Here is a 19,175-nt window from a genome sequence, read left to right as displayed (position 1 = left end):
GTTCGACAGATACAACGACACAGAGTTACACATGGAGTAAAACAAACATACAGTCAATAATACAGTATAAACAAGTCTATATACAATGTGAGCAAATGAGGTGAGAAGGGAGGTAAAGGCAAAAAAAAGGCCATGGTGGCAAAGTAAATACAATATAGCAAGTAAAACACTGGAATGGTAGTTTTGCAATGGAAGAATGTGCAAAGGAGAAATAAAAATAATGGGGTGCAAAGGAGCAAAATAAATAAATAAATTAAATACAGTTGGGAAAGAGGTAGTTGTTTGGGCTAAATTATAGGTGGGCTATGTACAGGTGCAGTAATCTGTGAGCTGCTCTGACAGTTGGTGCTTAAAGCTAGTGAGGGAGATAAGTGTTTCCAGTTTCAGAGATTTTTGTAGTTCGTTCCAGTCATTGGCAGCAGAGAACTGGAAGGAGAGGCGGCCAAAGAAAGAATTGGTTTTGGGGGTGACTAGAGAGATATACCTGCTGGAGCGTGTGCTACAGGTGGGAGATGCTATGGTGACCAGCGAGCTGAGATAAGGGGGGACTTTACCTAGCAGGGTCTTGTAGATGACATGGAGCCAGTGGGTTTGGCGACGCGTATGAAGCGAGGGCCAGCCAACGAGAGCGTACAGGTCGCAATGGTGGGTAGTATATGGGGCTTTGGTGACAAAACGGATTGCACTGTGATAGACTGCATCCAATTGGTTGAGTAGGGTATTGGAGGCTATTTTGTAAATGACATCGCCAAAGTCGAGGATTGGTAGGATGGTCAGTTTTACAAGGGTATGTTTGGCAGCATGAGTGAAGGATGCTTTGTTGCAAAATAGGAAGCCAATTCTAGATTTAACTTTGGATTGGAGATGTTTGATATGGGTCTGGAAGGAGAGTGTCTGTGTCCTGTGTACTCTCCCATCCCCTGGTTCCTAGCTCCTCACTGCTCTGTAACCTTCTGTAGATAATGCACCCTTTATGGCTTACACTCATGGAAAGTCCCTGTGTGTGTGTGTGTGTGTGTGTGTGTGTGTGTGTGTGTGTGTGTGTGTGTGTGTGTGTGTGTGTGTGTGTGTGTGTGTGTGTGTGTGTGTGTGTGTGTGTGTGTGTGTGTGTGTGTGTGTTCTACTGTGCGTGTCTGCTACGCATACAGAGTGGATCAAACACTTAACCTCCAGACCCTCAAAATACAGCTCTGTCTTATTGGACATGAACCCTCCTCCTTTCCCTCTCATCCCTCTGTCTTACCCTTTTCCTTTCCCTCTCATCCCTCTGTCTCACCCTCCTCCTTTCCCACTCATCCCTCTGTCTCACCCTCCTCCTTTCCCTCTCATCCCTCTGTCTCAACCTCCTCCTTTCCCTCTCATCCCTCTGTCTTACCCTCCTCCTTTCCCTCTCATGTCTGCATGTCTTGAGGCTGGTTTTATGGTCAATATTCCCTCACACTACTGAGCCGTGTGTTTCTGCTTGTCCTCCTGCTGATGACACACACTGAGATGAGGAATCAGGATCTAAACTGCTGACTCACACAAAAACATTGAGAGAGAGAGGAAGCGAGAGAAAGAGAGATTTCAACAAAGACTATGAGGGTCTGTCTCGTCCTCCTGGAGTGTCTGAGGGTCTGTCTCGTCCACCTGGAGTGTCTGAGGGTCTGTCTGGTGCTCCTGGAGTGTCTGAGGGTCTGTCTAGTCCTCCTGGAGTGTCTGAGAGTCTGTCTGGTCCTCCAACAGATGGCTGAGCAGCCCCTCCATCTCTCCCCTCTCTCACACACACACACACACACACACACACACACACACACACACACACACACACACACACACACACACACACACACACACACACACACACACACACACACACACACACACAGCGAGTTATGGAAAAAATTTATTTCATACAAGACTCTTTGACTATCATTCTCTTTCATATGATAAAAAAAGGAAATTTTCAATATCTCAGAATCATTTTAGTGTGGAAGGGAACAAGAGTCCTCCTTTATCTATCATCACACTAGGCGAGACCCAAATGCAGACACAGGAGGCAGATGGTTGGAGTTTAAGATTTTTAATAAATCCAAAGGGAATTGGCAAGAGAATGGCCGTGGACAGGCAAAAGTCATAACCAGAGTGGCAGGAGGTCCAGGAGGTACAGAGTGGCAGGAGGTCCAGGAGGTACAGAGTGGCAGGCAGGCTTGAGGTCAAGGCAGGCAGAATGGTCAGGCAGGTGGGTACAGAGTCCAGGAGGTACAGAGTGGCAGGCAGGCTTGAGGTCAAGGCAGGCAGAATGGTCAGGCAGGTGGGTACAGAGTCCAGGAGGTACAGAGTGGCAGGCAGGCTTGAGGTCAAGGCAGGCAGAATGGTCAGGCAGGTGGGTACAGAGTCCAGGAGGTACAGAGTGGCAGGAGGTCCAGGAGGTACAGAGTGGCAGGCAGGCTTGAGGTCAAGGCAGGCAGAATGGTCAGGCAGGTGGGTACAGAGTCCAGGAGGTACAGAGTGGCAGGCAGGCTTGAGGTCAAGGCAGGCAGAATGGTCAGGCAGGTGGGTACAGAGTCCAGGAGGTACAGAGTGGCAGGCAGGCTTGAGGTCAAGGCAGGCAGAATGGTCAGGCAGGTGGGTACAGAGTCCAGGAGGTACAGAGTGGCAGGCAGGCTTGAGGTCAAGGCAGGCAGAATGGTCAGGCAGGTGGGTACAGAGTCCAGGAGGTACAGAGTGGCAGGCAGGCTTGAGGTCAAGGCAGGCAGAATGGTCAGGCAGGTGGGTACAGAGTCCAGGAGGTACAGAGTGGCAGGCAGGCTTGAGGTCAAGGCAGGCAGAATGGTCAGGCAGGTGGGTACAGAGTCCAGGAGGTACAGAGTGGCAGGCAGGCTTGAGGTCAAGGCAGGCAGAATGGTCAGGCAGGTGGGTACAGAGTCCAGGAGGTACAGAGTGGCAGGCAGGCTTGAGGTCAAGGCAGGCAGAATGGTCAGGCAGGTGGGTACAGAGTCCAGGAGGTACAGAGTGGCAGGCAGGCTTGAGGTCAAGGCAGGCAGAATGGTCAGGCAGGTGGGTACAGAGTCCAGGAGGTACAGAGTGGCAGGCAGGCTTGAGGTCAAGGCAGGCAGAATGGTCAGGCAGGTGGGTACAGAGTCCAGGAGGTACAGAGTGGCAGGCAGGCTTGAGGTCAAGGCAGGCAGAATGGTCAGGCAGGTGGTACAGAGTCCAGGAGGTACAGAGTGGCAGGCAGGCTTGAGGTCAAGGCAGGCAGAATGGTCAGGCAGGTGGGTACAGAGTCCAGGAGGTACAGAGTGGCAGGCAGGCTTGAGGTCAAGGCAGGCAGAATGGTCAGGCAGGTGGGTACAGAGTCCAGGAGGTACAGAGTGGCAGGCAGGCTTGAGGTCAAGGCAGGCAGAATGGTCAGGCAGGTGGGTACAGAGTCCAGGAGGTACAGAGTGGCAGGCAGGCTTGAGGTCAAGGCAGGCAGAATGGTCAGGCAGGTGGGTACAGAGTCCAGGAGGTACAGAGTGGCAGGCAGGCTTGAGGTCAAGGCAGGCAGAATGGTCAGGCAGGTGGGTACAGAGTCCAGGAGGTACAGAGTGGCAGGCAGGCTTGAGGTCAAGGCAGGCAGAATGGTCAGGCAGGTGGGTACAGAGTCCAGGAGGTACAGAGTGGCAGGCAGGCTTGAGGTCAAGGCAGGCAGAATGGTCAGGCAGGTGGGTACAGAGTCCAGGAGGTACAGAGTGGCAGGCAGGCTTGAGGTCAAGGCAGGCAGAATGGTCAGGCAGGTGGGTACAGAGTCCAGGAGGTACAGAGTGGCAGGCAGGCTTGAGGTCAAGGCAGGCAGAATGGTCAGGCAGGTGGGTACAGAGTCCAGGAGGTACAGAGTGGCAGGCAGGCTTGAGGTCAAGGCAGGCAGAATGGTCAGGCAGGTGGGTACAGAGTCCAGGAGGTACAGAGTGGCAGGCAGGCTTGAGGTCAAGGCAGGCAGAATGGTCAGGCAGGTGGGTACAGAGTCCAGGAGGTACAGAGTGGCAGGCAGGCTTGAGGTCAAGGCAGGCAGAATGGTCAGGCAGGTGGGTATAGAGTCCAGGAGGTACAGAGTGGCAGGCAGGCTTGAGGTCAAGGCAGGCAGAATGGTCAGGCAGGTGGGTACAGAGTCCAGGAGGTACATAGTGGCAGGCAGGCTTGAGGTCAAGGCAGGCAGAATGGTCAGGCAGGTGGGTACAGAGTCCAGGAGGTACAGAGTGGCAGGCAGGCTTGAGGTCAAGGCAGGCAGAATGGTCAGGCAGGTGGGTACAGAGTCCAGGAGGTACAGAGTGGCAGGCAGGCTTGAGGTCAAGGCAGGCAGAATGGTCAGGCAGGTGGGTACAGAGTCCAGGAGGTACAGAGTGGCAGGCAGGCTTGAGGTCAAGGCAGGCAGAATGGTCAGGCAGGTGGGTACAGAGTCCAGGAGGTACATAGTGGCAGGCAGGCTTGAGGTCAAGGCAGGCAGAATGGTCAGGCAGGTGGGTACAGAGTCCAGGAGGTACAGAGTGGCAGGCAGGCTTGAGGTCAAGGCAGGCAGAATGGTCAGGCAGGTGGGTACAGAGTCCAGGAGGTACAGAGTGGCAGGCAGGCTTGAGGTCAAGGCAGGCAGAATGGTCAGGCAGGTGGGTACAGAGTCCAGGAGGTACAGAGTGGCAGGCAGGCTTGAGGTCAAGGCAGGCAGAATGGTCAGGCAGGTGGGTACAGAGTCCAGGTGGGTACAGAGTCCTGGAGGTACAGAGTCCAGGTGGGTACAGAGTCCAGGAGGTACAGAGTCCAGGAGGTACAGAGTCCAGGTGGGGTACAGAGTCCAGGTGGGTACAGAGTCCAGGTGGGTACAGAGTCCAGGAGGTACAGAGTCCGGGAGGTACAGAGTCCAGGTGGGTACAGAGTCCTGGTGGGTACAGAGTCCAGGTGGGTACAGAGTCCAGGTGGGTACAGAGTCCAGGAGGTACAGAGTCCAGGTGTGTACAGAGTCCAGGTGGGTACAGAGTCCAGGTGGGTACAGAGTCCAGGAGGTTACAGAGTCCAGGAGGTACAGAGTCCAGGTGGGTACAGAGTCCAGGAGGTACAGAGTACAGAGTCGGGGTACAGAGTCCAGGTGGGTACAGAGTCCAGGAGGTACAGAGTCCAGGTGGGTACAGAGTCCAGGAGGGTACAGAGTCCAGGTGGGTACAGAGTCCAGGTGGGTACAGAGTCCAGGTGGGTACAGAGTGGCAGGCAGGCTTGAGGTCAAGGCAGGCAGAATGGTCAGGCAGGTGGGTACAGAGTCCAGGAGGTACAGAGTGGCAGGCAGGCTTGAGGTCAAGGCAGGCAGAATGGTCAGGCAGGTGGGTACAGAGTCCAGAAGGTACAGAGTGGCAGGCAGGCTTGAGGTCAAGGCAGGCAGAATGGTCAGGCAGGTGGGTACAGAGTCCAGGAGGTACAGAGTGGCAGGCAGGCTTGAGGTCAAGGCAGGCAGAATGGTCAGGCAGGTGGGTACAGAGTCCAGGAGGTACAGAGTGGCAGGCAGGCTTGAGGTCAAGGCAGGCAGAATGGTCAGGCAGGTGGGTACAGAGTCCAGGAGGTACAGAGTGGCAGGCAGGCTTGAGGTCAAGGCAGGCAGAATGGTCAGGCAGGTGGGTACAGAGTCCAGGAGGTACAGAGTGGCAGGCAGGCTTGAGGTCAAGGCAGGCAGAATGGTCAGGCAGGTGGGTACAGAGTCCAGGAGGTACAGAGTGGCAGGCAGGCTTGAGGTCAAGGCAGGCAGAATGGTCAGGCAGGTGGGTACAGAGTCCAGGTGGGTACAGAGTCCTGGAGGTACAGAGTCCAGGTGGGTACAGAGTCCAGGAGGTACAGAGTCCAGGAGGTACAGAGTCCAGGTGGGTACAGATTCCAGGTGGGTACAGAGTCCAGGTGGGTACAGAGTCCAGGAGGTACAGAGTCCAGGAGGTACAGAGTCCAGGTGGGTACAGAGTCCTGGTGGGTACAGAGTCCAGGTGGGTACAGAGTCCAGGTGGGTACAGAGTCCAGGTGGGTACAGAGTCCAGGTGGGTACAGAGTCCAGGAGGTACAGAGTCCAGGTGTGTACAGAGTCCAGGTGGGTACAGAGTCCAGGTGGATACAGAGTCCAGGAGGTACATAGTCCAGGAGGTACAGAGTCCAGGTGGGTACAGAGTCCAGGAGGTACAGAGTCCAGGTGGGTACAGAGTCCAGGTGGGTACAGAGTCCAGGTGGGTACAGAGTCCAGGAGGTACAGAGTCCAGGTGGGTACAGAGTCCAGGAGGTACAGAGTCCAGGTGGGTACAGAGTCCAGGTGGGTACAGAGTCCAGGTGGGTACAGAGTCCAGGTGGGTACAGAGTCCTGGTGGGTACAGAGTCCTGGTGGGTACAGAGTCCTGTTAGGACTAGAAAAAGGTTCAAATGCAAAGCAAGAAAAACAGGAAAAAATGATGGTTGGAAATACAAGAGGAACTGGCACAGAGAGATAGGAAACACAGGGATAATTAAACTGGGGAAATACAAGAGGAACTGGCACAGAGAGATAGGAAACACAGGGATAATTAAACTGGGGAAATACAAGACGAACTGGCACAGAGAGATAGGAAACACAGGGATAATTAAACTGGGGAAATACAAGACGAACTGGCACAGAGAGATAGGAAACACAGGGATAATTAAACTGGGGAAATACAAGACGAACTGGCACAGAGAGATAGGAAACACAGGGATAATTAAACTGGGGAAATACATGACGAACTGGCACAGAGAGATAGGAAACACAGGGATAATTAAACTGGGGAAATACAAGACGAACTGGCACAGAGAGATAGGAAACACAGGGATAATTAAACTGGGGAAATACAAGACGAACTGGCACAGAGAGATAGGAAACACAGGGATAATTAAACTGGGGAAATACAAGACGAACTGGCACAGAGAGATAGGAAACACAGGGATAATTAAACTGGGGAAATACAAGACGAACTGGCACAGAGAGATAGGAAACACAGGGATAATTAAACTGGGGAAATACAAGACGAACTGGCACAGAGAGATAGGAAACACAGGGATAATTAAACTGGGGAAATACAAGACGAACTGGCACAGAGAGATAGGAAACACAGGGATAATTAAACTGGGGAAATACAAGACGAACTGGCACAGAGAGATAGGAAACACAGGGATAATTAAACTGGGGAAATACAAGACGAACTGGCACAGAGAGATAGGAAACACAGGGATAATTAAACTGGGGAAATACAAGACGAACTGGCACAGAGAGATAGGAAACACAGGGATAATTAAACTGGGGAAATACAAGACGAACTGGCACAGAGAGATAGGAAACACAGGGATAATTAAACTGGGGAAATACAAGACGAACTGGCACAGAGAGATAGGAAACACAGGGATAATTAAACTGGGGAAATACAAGACGAACTGGCACAGAGAGATAGGAAACACAGGGATAATTAAACTGGGGAAAACAAGCGACACCTGGAGGGGGTGTGACATTATTAGAAAAATCTGATCTCTTTCATTGGAAAGCCTTGTTCATATTGGAAGTTTGAAGTGGCTCAAATCCCCCAAAAATGTTTCCTGCTTTGAATATTCAAAGAACTGAGAAACATCCATGGCAGGCATTGTAACTTGCTACATAACTTCTGAGTGATTGGAAGCAGGAGCACCACCTCCAATCAGGCTACACCACTTCGCACACAACCGTCGTTACTATGACAACTAGCGTAGCCATGTCAGCAAATGACTGCTGTCTGAACACAGCACATCTGATTTGGTCACTTGTATCTTGCTGTTTGGACAGTCAGTATTCTAAAACAGATGTTTTTGTTTACTTATTTGAGCAGTGTGAACATGGCTTTAGAGACAGACAGGTGTCTGGGGGAAACTACCTAACCTTGAGGCAATACTGTTGAAATTTTCTACAGATAGACAGGGTGTGTGTGTATGTTTGTATGTGTGTTTGTATGTGTGTGTGTGTGTGTGTGTGTGTGTGTGTGTGTGTGTGTGTGTGTGTGTGTGTGTGTGTGTGTGTGTGTGTGTGTGTGTGTGTGTGTGTGTGTGTGTGTGTGTGTGATGTGTTGTGTGTGTGTGTGTGTGTGTGTGTGTGTGTGTGTGTGTGTGTGATTGTGTATGTTTGTATGTTTGTGTGTGTGTGTGTGTGTGCATGTGTGTGTGTGTGTGTGTGTGTGTGTGTGTGTGTGTGTGTGTGTGTGTGTGTGTGTGTGTGTGATTGTGTGTGTGATTGTGTGTGTGATTGTGTTTACACAGACAGATGAGGTGTTATTTAACAGGGGGTTGAGTACTTAAGGCTGATGGATTGGATGTAGAAAAACAAGGACGACTAGACTGCTTATTTGGACAAGGATCATACAAGGCTATAGACTGGGAGGTAAGGAATGTGTTTGTCTGTGTGAGTGAGTGTGTGTGTGAGTGTGTGTGTGTTTGTGGTGGTATGTGCTGATTGGGGAGGAGGAGGAGGGGCAGGCATAGTAAACTTTGACCCAGTTCTGAGAGACATCATGGGTAGAGGTAATTTGGTTCACAACAAACAGTTCACGCATGTTTTTACTAATTTAACGTTTATTTTGACAGGGAGACATGCTGAGACCAAGGTCTCTTTCTCAGATGAGCCCTGCATACATGTCAGTAGACATCAATACACATCAATACACATCAATAAACATCAAGTCTGATTCAATGCCATGATCCCATTAGTAGTATTCGGCCCCCTTCACACTCAAGTTGTACAACTAATGTAGAATGCATTTGGCACAATGATACAACAGAGAGTTTTTCTGTGCAAATATAATGACAAAATCACTGTGGAGTCAAACCTTGTGCTTGTCATTGTGGGGACCACAGCTGACTTCAGGTCATTCTATCACAACAGCCCATCCTATCATATGAACATGTCGCACATGAAGTGTCTGCCACATGTAGATAACATATAGACTACTTGTTCCCATCTGTTAGTACAGACACAACATTTTTGCTGAGATCACAAATCCCCCTGGGTGAGGAAGGTACAGTAGAAGGCAAGCCAGTGGGGTGATGTTCTGTAGCTCTGTCCGGACTGTCAGAAATGCAAAGGTAAATCAAACACTCTCTGTTTGATTAGTAGGTACAGAACACGGGGGAGGAACCCTAGTTTATGGATGTTTCGACAGTCAAGAATTAATCCACACACTTATATTGTCTACTGCATTGTTGGGTGTGGCACTTGCAAGAAAGGCATTTCACTGTACTTGTGAATGTGACATTAAAACTTGAAACACACACACACGCACATGCACACGCACACACACACACACACACACACACACACACACACACACACACACACACACACACACACACACACACACACACACACACACACACATACACACATACACGTGTTCTCTCCTCTTCTGCTGACAGAGCATCTGTAGAGGGTAATGAAAGCCTGTCAGTGAGAAGACCTGTCAGTGAGAAGATCTGTCAGTGAGAAGGCCTGTCAGTGAGAAGGCCTGTCAGTGAGAAGGTCTGGCTGGGAGAAGACCTGTCAGTGAGAAGGTCTGTCAGTGAGAAGGTCTGTCAGTGAGAAGGCCTGTCAGTGAGAAGGCCTGTCAGTGAGAAGGTCTGTCAGTGAGAAGGTCTGTCAGTGAGAAGGCCTGTCAGTGAGAAGGTCTGTCAGTGAGAAGGTCTGTCAGTGAGAAGGTCTGTCAGTGAGAAGGTCTGTCAGTGAGAAGGCCTGTCAGTGAGAAGGCCTGTCAGTGAGAAGGTCTGTCAGTGAGAAGGTCTGTCAGTGAGAAGGTATGTCAGTGAGAAGGCCTGTCAGTGAGAAGGTCTGTCAGTGAGAAAGTCTGTCAGTGAGAAGGCTTGTCAGTGAGAAGGCCTGTCAGTGAGAAGGTCTGTCAGTGAGAAGGCCTGTCAGTGAGAAGGCCTGTCAGTGAGAAGGTCTGTCAGTGAGAAGGTCTGTCAGTGAGAAGGTCTGTCAGTGAGAAGGCCTGTCAGTGAGAAGGCCTGTCAGTGAGAAGGTCTGTCAGTGAGAAGGTCTGTCAGTGAGAAGGCCTGTCAGTGAGAAGGTCTGTCAGTGAGAAGGCCTGTCAGTGAGAAGGCCTGTCAGTAAGAAGGCCTGTCAGTGAGAAGGTCTGTCAGTGAGAAGGCCTGTCAGTGAGAAGGTCTGTCAGTGAGGCACAGGATGCCTATACACGGAGCTGTCACGCTGGGCTTGATGATTAACAGACCGTAGAACAATGGCATGGATGGTGGATCTGTTTTGAATGTGCACAACATCTTAGTGGTTTACGTGCTGTGTTAAGCTTTGAGAGATCATTTGAGGTTGTTTGAGGATAGAATGTGTTTGAGGATAGAATCCATCGGCAAGATAGAGAAAGAGAAGATTAGATTTGGGTAGCTAGGGGAATCTCTTCCATTTAGACCAGTCAGACATCACAAGACCTGCCATAGACCTGGTCCCCCTCTGCTTTTACAGCACTGAGGCATTTTAATAGATATTATGATGAACTAATGATCATTAAGGTAAGTGTGGAAAAGGACTGCTCAGCTCTGTGCATCATAGCGTAGCTTATCTATCTGGATGGCAGCATCCCATGTAGTGGGTTTAAAAAAATAATATATATATTTATCCGTTATTTTACCAGGTAAGTTGACTGAGAACACGTTCTCATTTACAGCAACGACCTGGGGAATAGTTACAGGTTAGATGAGGGGGATTAATGAGCCAATTGTAAACTGGGGGTTATTAGGTGGCTGGTTAGCTGTTAGCGTTCTAGCTAGCTAGCGGCTGTCATGTGATGGTAAAGGTCCCACCCCATTGCACATGTGTGCAGTGTCTGAGTGTTAAAACACTCCACAGTAACTTACATTCTCACTATACAGGCGAGACAGATCTGCATCACTACACCACACTCAATAAATCAACTCTTTCTGGGTTTCATGCTAAACTACACCAGTTAATAGGAAGTGCAGGCTGCATGCATATCTTATCTCTCTACTGCACTGCATGGCGTACTAGTCATTTGCATGTTGAGTGAAGTCATCATTTAGCGGTCTCTCTCCCCGCAGTCAAGCACCATTAACAAAGCCTCTCACCCCTTACGCAAGCTCAGTTACATCACATGACAGCCGCTAGATAGCAGAACGCTAACAGCTAACCAGCCACAGTAAGCTAATTAGGGGTTGATAAAGAAATGTTGTAAGGGAATTACAAACTTCAGAAGCCTTTTTCTTAATATGCATATTTCTCAAAAACTCCGTTTTCCCGAGTCTGCACAGAACTACCAGGAACTTAGATCAATGGAAACACTCAAGTGTTTAATCCTGTATCTCTCTTGACCCATTCCTGAAAATAGTCATGCCCTCTAAACCTTCCAGCTGTCTACTGGACCCTATTCCAACTAAACTACTGAAAGAGCTGCTTCCTGTGCTTGGCCCTCCTATGTTGAACATAATACATGGCTCCCTATCCACCAAATTCACTAAAAGTGACAGTAATAGAGCCTCTCTTGAAAAAGCCAAACCTTGACACGGAAAAACAATATATACAGTACCTACACATACGCTACGGTCACAAGAAGCAGGCTTCCTTATTCTTCCTAGAATTTCTAAGCTAACAGCTGGAGGCAGGGCTTTCTCCTATAGAGCAAAATTTTTATGGAATGGTCTGTCTATCCATGTGAGAGATCTCAACCTTTAACTCTTTACTTAAGACTCTTCTCTTCAGTAGGTCTATGATTGAGTGTAGTCTGGCCCAGGAGTGTGAAGGTGAACAGAAAGGCACTGGAGCAATGAACCGCCCTTGCTGTCTCTGCCTGGCCGGTTCCCCCCTCTCCAATGGGATTCTCAGCTCTGACCCTATTATGAGGGGTGAGTCACTGGCTTGCTTGCGCTCTTCCATCCTTCCTGTCCTCGGGCTTGTGCGGTGGGGAAGATCTTCGTGGGCTATAATCGTCCTTGTCTCAGGGTAGTAAGTTAGTGGTCTGTGATATCCCTTTAGTGGGGTGGGGCTGTGCTTTGGCAAAGTGGGTGGGGAAATATCCTGCCTGGTTGGCCCTGTCTGTGGGTGACTTTGGATGGGTCCACGTCTCAGTCTCCAGTATCTATGCTGCAATAGTCTATGTGCCTGCTGTCTCACCCTCTGAATAACCTCTGGCTATGAAAGGTCCACTGACATTTACCCTGAGGTGCTGACTTTTTGCACCCTCTATAACCACTGTGATTATTATCTCACCCTGCTGGTCATCTATGAATGTTTGAACATCTTGAAGAATGATCTATCCTTAATTAATGGCTATGTACTCTTATGATCTCCACCTGGCATCACCAGAAGAGGACTGGCCAACCCTCAAAGCCTGGTTCCTCTCTATGTTTGTTCCTAGGTTCCTGCCTTTCTAGGGAGTTTTTCCTAGCTGCCGTGCTTCTACATCTGTATTGCTTGCTGTTTGGGGTTTTAGGCAGGGTTTATTTATGAGGACTTTGTGACAACTGCTGATTGAAAAGGGCTTTATAAATAAAATGGATTGATTGATTGATTGATTTAAAGGAAAGTTCTCCTGCAACAGGGGGATCAAATTAAGATCTTAAATCTGTACTCAGAGTTCAAAGGTTATAAAACAACCCTGGGGTGAATGGATTTTGATCCCATTACTGAGGGTACTGAGAGACAGACAACCTTGAAGACTAGTCTTCTGCTTACCATAACTATGCAACAAGCCATCACAGTTTCACTGCAGAATTAGACGTTTCTCCACGTTTCTCCAAAAGTGTTTTAAACACTGTATTGACTCCTCCTGCCAGCATCGTTCCGTTTCTCCAAATGTTCAATTTCAAAGTGTTTTTAAGGGTTACGTTCTGGTATAGGGCTAAAACATGACGTTTAGGCATTCATCCCAAGTGGTTCATTTAAGGGTTAAGGTTTGGGATAGGGTTTGAACATGACGTTTAGGCATTCATCCCAAGTGGTTCATTTAAGGGTTAAGGTTTGGGATAGGGTTTGAACACGAGACCTTTGATCCACAGTCATTATGGTACACAGTCATTATGTAATAAAGCACACTGTTGCCCATAGTGGCCGGTTTTGAAGGCATTTCACGATGTCCAATTTCAAAGTCACTCTTGAGCAATCTGCCTGGACATGGACCATGGGTTTAAATACTTCACACATATTTTAAAGTGTATTCTTTAACTGTAAATAGCAGAGAGTATATTAAACTGTAATGGTTCTGGCTGTGCGTATTGGAGTTTGTGTGTTGGGCTATGTATTTGTTTTAGTGTGGGTGGTAGAATGGAAAACTTACTGTATGTCAGGGGTGTTAAATTATTGAACAAAGTTATCACCATGAGTGTAGTCATTCAGATAGATTTGAGTGTGTACTCTTAATTGTGTGTTTACTTGTCTGTGTGTGTGTACTAATGTAAGGATGTGCATTAGGTGTGTACCAGCAGCTGTTGAATTATTGAACAAACCATTATCACTTTGGCAGATTGTGGTATTTGCAGTTCGATTAGTGTTGCCCTGACAATAATGGGTCTCAACATTACCCCTTTGGAAGAACAGGGTAACAACTTTGTCAGTTTTACTTAAGGATCCTCTTAAGGATTGGACCCTTTTTTTTCAATTTTCACCTAAAATGACATATCCAAATCTAAATGCCTGTAGCTCAGGACCTGAAGCAACGATATGCATATTCTTGTTACCACTTGAAAGGAAACACTTTGAAGTTTGTGGAAATGTGAAAGAAATGTAGGAGAATACAACACAATAGATCTGGTAAAAGATAAAAAGAAAATTGCACCATCATCTTTGAAATGCAAGAGAAAGGCCATAATGTATTATTCCAGCCCTGGTGCAATTTAGATATTCACCACAAGATGGCAGTAGTGTATGTGCAAAGGTTTAGGCTGACCCAATGAACCATTGCATTTCTGTTCAAAATTTTGTATCAAGAATGCCCAAATGTGCCTAATTTGTGCCTAACTTTTCATGTTCAAAACTGCGCACCCTCCTCAAACAATAGCATGGTATTCTTTCACTGTAATAGCTACTGTCAATTGGACAGCGCAGTTAGATTAACAAGAATATTTGAGCTTTCTGCCAATATCACATATGTCTATGTCCTGGGAAATGTTCTTGTTACTTACAACCTCATGCTAATCGCTTTAGCCTACGTTAGCTCAACTGTCCCGCAGCGGACCCACCAATCCTAAAGACACACACACACACGCAAACTCACGTGCATACACACATGCGCACACACACACACACACACATATGTCCCATGTCCCCACGTCCTGCAACGCTTCTGATCTTTGTATCCCAGGGGGGTGGAGAGACACAGTAGGATAAAGGAACTTGCCACCATTTCACTGTCTGCCCTTTTTTTTGCCTTGAGTGATGGATGAACTAACCATGTATCCTGTGTACACGCACACACACACACACGCACACACACACACACACACACACACACACACACACACACACACACACACACACACACACACACACACACACACACACACACACACACACACACACACACAGCTTTGGGGCACTAAAAGAACCACGAGGGAGTGTTTTTCAGCAGTGGCCATGTCAGAATATGTGCTTACACCATAGCAACATGTGCTGGCTCAACAGTATTACAGAGAACGGCTGTCCTTTAATGTCTCTAAAGACTAGAGATTAAACAACAGTCTCACACACACACACCCACGCACAGAGGAGGTGGCTGTTGGGTTGAGGTGGTACTATTAAGTGTAATGTACAGATGTAGCATCTTAATTTGATCAGCCTGTTGCAGGAAAAGTAAAACTTGTGATGTATTTGAGGTTCAAAAAAGGCTTTTCCACTTTTAAAATGTCCAACTTGATTGGAACACTGTAACAACCCCTACAAAAATGTCCATTAATTATAATCCATGTAATAATTCACATTTCCTGTTGCTGCAGGATAATTTCCCTGCTTTAGCAAACTGGCTCATATTAAGGTTCGACATCTGTTTTTATGTATGCATGTGTGTGTGTGTGTAATGTCTAAACATACGTTTGTTTATGTTTACGTAACCAAGGGTGTGAGAGTGCCTCTCCTCTCACACAGAGGTGGTGAAGAACAGCTGAGGCGATGGAGGGTAACTGCAGCTCCCTGGAGAGATATGTGAGAGAAGTGTGTGTATGTGTGTACCACATGTTTACATAACCTGGGGTGTGAGAGGGTATTTCCTGTTACTCAGACATAGGAGAGAACAGCTGAGGGTAACTCTGATCCTCTATGGTTGGATGTGCGGTATCTGGGATACGTGTCTGGCCTTTCCCTCGGTGTCGGAAACCTTTTACTCCAGGTTTAGAGTCACCTCTGACCCCTCTTTACCACACTGAGGTCCACATCCCTTGACTCCTAGGAACCTGACAGGCATTACACAACACAACAGAATAACAAAAACATGATCTCTCTCTGATGAACTGACCCTGAACACAGGGGCGCCCCAGGGGTGTGTCCTTTCACCGTTGTTGTTCTCTATCTACACTAACAAACTGAAAATCCGAGGAAACAATGTGAGGCTTTTCAAGTACGCGGATGACATGGCTCTGGTAGGATTATTTTTAAAGATGCTACGTCAGATGGGGACAGCTATTTTAAATAGCAACAACCTTCAAGAATGGTGTCGGTCAAGTGTGACTGTGTGACTGTTTCCACATCAACGTGGAAAAGACAAAGGTGCTGATCCTCAATGGCAACAACTTACCAATGTCCCAACCTGTCTCTCTGAATGACCAACCAGTGGAGGTGGTTGAGTGTTTTAAATACCTAGGCACACAAATTGATAATAAGCTGAGTTTTAAAGAGAATTCAGACTGTATTTTTTAAAAGCAAGCCATGCCTGTTCTTAATCAGGAAATGAAAGGGGTTTGGGGTCAGCCAGGATCTTCTGGAGAGGGTGTACAGCAGCTTGGTGGAGAGCATCCTCACGTTCAATATGACAGTCTGCTATGGTAATCTGAGTGTGAGGAGCAAAAGCAAACTGACCAAAATAGTAAACACAGCCAGCAAAATAATTGGCTGACCACAGGCACAGTTGAGCATTCTGTTCCACAAGGCAACTAAAAATAAGGTACTAGAAAAGAAGGTCATAGAAAAGAACGCACTAACGAAAAGAAGGTACTAGAAAAGAAGGTCCTAGAAAAGAAGGCACTAAAGAAAAGAAGGTACTAAAGAAAAGAAGGTCCTAGAAAAGACGGTCCTAGAAAATAAGGTACTAAAGAAAGGAAGGTACTAGAAAAGAAGGTACTAAAGAAAAGAAGGTACTAAAGAAAAGAAGGTACTAAAGAAAGAAGGTCCTCGAAAAGAAGGTCCTAGAAAAGAAGGTACTAAAGAAAGGAAGGTACTAAAGAAAAGAAGGTCCTAGAAAAGAAGGTACTAAAGAAAATAAGGTCCTAGAAAAGAAGGTACTAAAGAAAAGAAGGTCCTAGAAAAGAAGGTACTAAAGAAAGGAAGGTACTAAAGAAAAGAAAGTCCTAGAAAAGCAGGTACTAAAGAAAAGAAGGTACTAGAAAAGAAGGTACTAAAGAAAAGAAGGTACTAGAAAAGAAGGTCCTATAAAAGAAGGTACTTGAAAAGAAGGTACTCAAGAAAAGAAGGTACTAAAGAAAAGAAGGTACTAAAGAAAATAAAGTACTAAATGCAAAGTAAATTGTATCAGTATATGTACTTATCTATCTAGTGAAGTTGGGGACAGTTGTGAGTGAATGTATTAATGTCCTCTATGTTTTTAGTGGAACCAACATGATGGACTGACTGGTTTAAATGTGTATGATGTGACAATGTGTGTGTATGTGATCATTTTAATGAAGGTGATGCCAAAGAAACATGCTGGATGGACAATAAAGTTCTCTCTCTCTCTCTCTCTCTCTCTCTCTCTCTCTCTCTCTGTCTCTCTCTCTCTGTCTCTCTCTCTCTCTCTCCCTCTCTCTCTCTCTCTCACTTTCTCTATCTCTCTCTCTCTCTCTCTCTCTCTCTCTCTCTCTCTCCTCTCTCTCTCTCTCTCTCTCTCTCTCTCTCTCTCTCTCCTCTCCCTCTCTCTCTCTCTCCCTCTCTCTCTCTCCTCTCTCTCTCTCTCTCTCTCTCTCTGTCTCTCTCTCTCTGTCTCTCTCTCTCTCTCTCTCTCTCTCTCTCTCTCCTCTCTCTCTCTCTCTCTCTCTCCTCTCTCTCTCTCTCTCTCCCTCTGTCTCCCTTCTCTCTCTCTGTCTCTCTCTCTCTCCTCTCTCTCTCCCTCTCTCTCTCTCTCTCTCTCTCTCCCTCTCTCTCTCTCTCTCTCTCTCTCTCTCTCTCTCTCTCAGAGGTTGTTGACATTGAATTCCAGCACAAGATTGTTTTGTTGACAGATTGTTGTTATAAAGAGTATGAATGTGAATGTGTGAATGGGTGGAGCACGATACAACTTTTAAATGTCAAGTCAAAAAGAAACACACTACACACACACTGCTGTGTGACTGTTCTTTTGTGGCACTGGTGTTTTCAAGGTGGAAGCCGGTCTGTAAGTGTTGGGAAGGGGCGTGGTAACCTGTCACCTAAAACCACTTAAATCACAAAGAGACAGGCACTCTTTTAACCCAATACTGATCTGTGAATCTCTCTGCTTTATGTTTTTATTTTCATTTCTTCCCTTCTGTTCCTTTATTTCTATACATCTGCTAATGACCTCTACTCCTGCATCGTTTATCTCTCTCCTTCCTTCTCTCTTTCCATCGCTCTCTTTCTTCAACTAGGGTATCCTCTCATGTGAAGGATCCTTTGTCTCCAGATTAAGAGGTTTGGCTGGGTGATCCCTAATCATCTCTTCATTTTTTGTTATTTATCTTCAGGAGAGGGGGAGAGATGAGAGGGCTCCTTCGATTTTAATCTGGAGATCATTTTCCATAGGGGGCCCCAATCTGTGCCGTTGTAGTGTTACGTTCCCATAACTCAAACTCAAAATGTCATCGCTCACAGAAAAGGGAACTAACAAAGGAAATCACTTTGACAAACAAAACAAAACAGATAAGGGGTTCAAAGGGGGTTCTGCAAGGCAGAAAGTGTGTGTTTATGTGTGTGTGTGTTTCCTATTTAGGTAAGCAGGGGGGCACGGCAGAGTAATTAGAGGAATAGAAAGAGAGAGAGAGAGAGAGAGAGAGAGAGAGAGAGAGAGAGAGAGAGATAGAGAGAGCGAGAGAGAGAGAGAGAGAGAGAGAGAGAGAGCGAGAGGGAGCCTGACAATTTAAATTGGGAGAGATTATAGTATAGTCAAGATTTATTTTAAAGCCTTTGATCATTGGAAAAATAAAAAGTTGAAAGTAAATGCCTTTGAAATGGAAAAAAGAGGAACAGAATGGCCTCAAACTGTATCAATGCCATGGATTCACCTTGACTTTACGCTTGGTGAACTAAACCTCACGGTTCCCTGAAAGAAAGTGTATGTCTATACATGTGTGCTATCACACATCACACTCCTGGTTGCTTTGGTAACCATACCTTGAACCTTGCAACATGTGTTGCATGACACTGTAGCACTAATGCTTATCCTTGATGTCAGGCACATCCATATCAAGGTTGAACAGGGTGTCAACAGTACAACAGTGGAGGCTGCTGAGGGGAGGATGGCTCATTAATAATGGCCGGAATGGAGGTGAATGGAATGGTATATAAACACATGGTTTCCATCTGTTTGATACCATTCCATTACACTCAAATGTAGACATTATTATGAAGCCGTCCTCCCTTCACCAGCCTCCACTGCTGTATGATATCTGTTCACAGCCCTTCCTTACAAAGATGTATATCAATAGAGTGTTGAGCTAGCTGTGCGTATTAGCAGGTTGGAATAGCAGAGACAATACGGGTTTGAAAGTATATATTATATATAGAAGTCATTCTGCTGCACAGCTTCTATGACCCTCATTTATCTACCCACTCAATATTGAACCCACCGTATTCCCATCTCTTATCTGCCTTATCTGCACCACCCCCACAATCTCCACCCAACTCCCCCATTTCCCTTTTTCCCCCCCAAAAACACTGCCCAGTCCTAATCCCATCACATCTCCCACCACCCCCAAGTCCACCCAACTCCCATCCTCCCACCTGCCCAGTCCCAATCCCATCACATCTCCCCTTCCCACCCCCAAGTCCACCCAAC

The sequence above is a fragment of the Oncorhynchus kisutch genome, linkage group LG2, assembly GCF_002021735.2.
Source record: "Oncorhynchus kisutch isolate 150728-3 linkage group LG2, Okis_V2, whole genome shotgun sequence".
Classification (NCBI taxonomy): domain Eukaryota; kingdom Metazoa; phylum Chordata; class Actinopteri; order Salmoniformes; family Salmonidae; genus Oncorhynchus; species Oncorhynchus kisutch.
The sequence above is the reverse complement of the archived record's forward strand: the minus strand, read 5'-3'. Positions refer to the sequence as shown.